The 2,500-nt window shown below is 49.8% G+C and overlaps 1 non-coding gene across 1 annotated transcript; it reads right to left on the minus strand.

The window, feature by feature from the left end:
• Positions 1-907: 907 nt before the first annotated feature.
• On the minus strand, positions 908-1,062 carry LOC126877406 (5.8S ribosomal RNA). The gene has a single exon (XR_007694990.1). It is a non-coding gene; the product is annotated as a 5.8S ribosomal RNA (ribosomal RNA).
• Between the last annotated feature and the right edge of the window lie 1,438 nt (positions 1,063-2,500).

The following is a 2,500-nucleotide window of genomic DNA, read 5'->3' on the forward strand; positions in this document are numbered from 1 at the left end:
ATACTTTCGGGGCTTGTAAAAAAGCACAGAGCGTGTAAAACGCAACGACGACCCATCGATGCGACGGTCCTCGTTGTTGTCAGTCGCTTTCGCGAAGAGACGGAGTGGGCATTCGATCCCTGGGGCTGTACGAGAGTCTTAAGAAAAGACGGTAGATTATGGCAAAGTTTCGCACGCCATCGAGTTTAGGTTTTTTTTTTGGTTCTCTCTTCTCTCCTCTCTCGACCGAGTTCCCATATTTGCTTTCTCTCTCAGTCTCGCCAAATATAATATTCTTTTAAGACGACGTCGGGGGCGCGGACCTTCGTGCGTCGAACACCGGCAAACGTAGCATATATCGCCTGATATGAAAAAAAAATCGGTCACGAGGAGAACACTACGAGTATATACGTTCGATAACCGATACACGAAGCGGTGCATAAGCGGGCGGTCGCCCTCGTAAGGACGACTCACGACGCCGCGAGCACTCACGCAGGTCCGTGACCGGTTCTCTCCGCTCTTATTCGTATCCCTTCGTATACCTTCGTCCGACTCTGAAACGTTCTCTTATAATTTTTAAGAAGAACGACGGCGGGTTGTCAAGGCAAGAAGGGACAGAGAGAGACAGAGGTAGAGTTTCGTAGTCTCCCGTGAACACGATAGATTATATATCGAGCATGCGTACGACTTGCACGGTCTCTGCACGACCGCGACGAACGCCGACGAGCGTCCAACAATCGCTCGTACGTCGCGTATGTTCTCTCCGTCCGCTCTTATTCGTATCCTCGTTCTTGTACCTTCGTCCGACTCTGAAACGTTCTCTTATATAAAGAAGAACGACGGCGGGTTGTTAAGGCAAGAAGGGACAGAGAGAGACAGATACGGAGAGTAACGATACGCAACGCAAGCAGTCTTAGGTTTACGTGAGCAACCCTCAGCCAGGCGTGGTCCAGGAATTGTATCCGTGGACCGCAATGTGCGTTCGAAATGTCGATGTTCATGTGTCCTGCAGTTCACACGTTGACGCGCAATTAGCTGCGTTCTTCATCGACCCACGAGCCAAGTGATCCACCGTTCAGGGTAATCTTTTATAAATTTACAACAGTTCAATACTCAAATGTACTCTTCTCGGTTCTAGCGAAGCCGAGTTCCGTCACGTTCGACCAACGGGAATCGAACGCGCAGAAGTCGCCATAGGATTGACGACACAAAAACGTTCGAAAAAAAAAGAAAACGACGAACGCGCGAAGATACGCGCGTTCGCCGGCCGGGCGTAAAGTACATTATGATATATAACAACCATCGAGATCGAAGCTCCGTTCGTCAGGAAACGACGGGGATATATACACCCGATTCTGAATCCTCTGTACAGCACACGATCTCGCGAACGAGTAAGCACGGTGGCTAGCCCATGTTATATATGTGTTTGATTCTACTCTCTCGTCCAATTATTCAAGAAACAGCGCGCGTGCATCTCTCCATCGTTCGGGTGATAGTAAAGATTCGATGGGATTCGCGCGGCCGTCCGCCTCGAGCGGTCTTTCGTCCCAATATCCAGAAGCAGAGTTTGAAAAACTCTAGCGACGGCACGGGTGTCCGACTCACGACATCGAGGTTTCGAAGCCGGCGATCCCCTCCGAACGGATGGCGACCACGCGACCGACTGAAAGCATGAAAAATCGACGAAAGATAGAACACATCTCCGTTCGGGTGGTGTTTTTTCTTTAAAAAAAAAAAAAAAAACAAAAATTCGATGGGACTCGCAGCCATCGTCCTCGCGCGGTCTTTCGTCCCGATATCCAGAAGCAGAGTTTGAAAAACTCTAGCGACGGCACGGGTGTCCGACTCACGACAACGAGGATAGACAGCCGGTCCCCTCCGAACGGGTTATGCGATGATAAACTCGATGAAACTTTAGTCTCGTTCAGGTAGTGTGTGTCTTGTAAATCAAAAATTCGATGGGACACGCATCCATCGTCCTCGCGCGGTCTTTCGTCCCAACATCCAGAAGCAGAGTTTGAAAAACTCTAGCGACGGCACGGGTGTCCGACTCACGACAACGAGGATAGACAGCCGGTCCCCTCTGAACGGTATATTATATATGAGATGATAGACGACAAACTGGATGAAACTTTAAGTCTCGTTCAGGTAGTGTGTAAATCAAAAATTCGATGGGACTCGCATCCGTCGTCCTCGCGCGGTCTTTCGTCCCGATATCCAGAAGCAGAGTTTGAAAAACTCTAGCGACGGCACGGGTGTCCGACTCACGACAACGAGGAAAGACAGCCGGTCCCCTCTGAACGGTATATTATATGAAACTTTAAGTCTCGTTCAGGTAGTGTGTAAGTCAAAAATTCGATGGGACTCGCATCCGTCGTCCTCGCGCGGTCTTTCGTCCCGATATCCAGAAGCAGAGTTTGAAAAACTCTAGCGACGGCACGGGTGTCCGACTCACGACAACGAGGAAAGACAGCCGGTCCCCTCTGAACGGTATATTATATGAAACTTTAAGTCTCGTTCA

This window comes from Bombus huntii, unplaced genomic scaffold (assembly GCF_024542735.1).
Source record: "Bombus huntii isolate Logan2020A unplaced genomic scaffold, iyBomHunt1.1 ctg00000159.1, whole genome shotgun sequence".
Classification (NCBI taxonomy): domain Eukaryota; kingdom Metazoa; phylum Arthropoda; class Insecta; order Hymenoptera; family Apidae; genus Bombus; species Bombus huntii.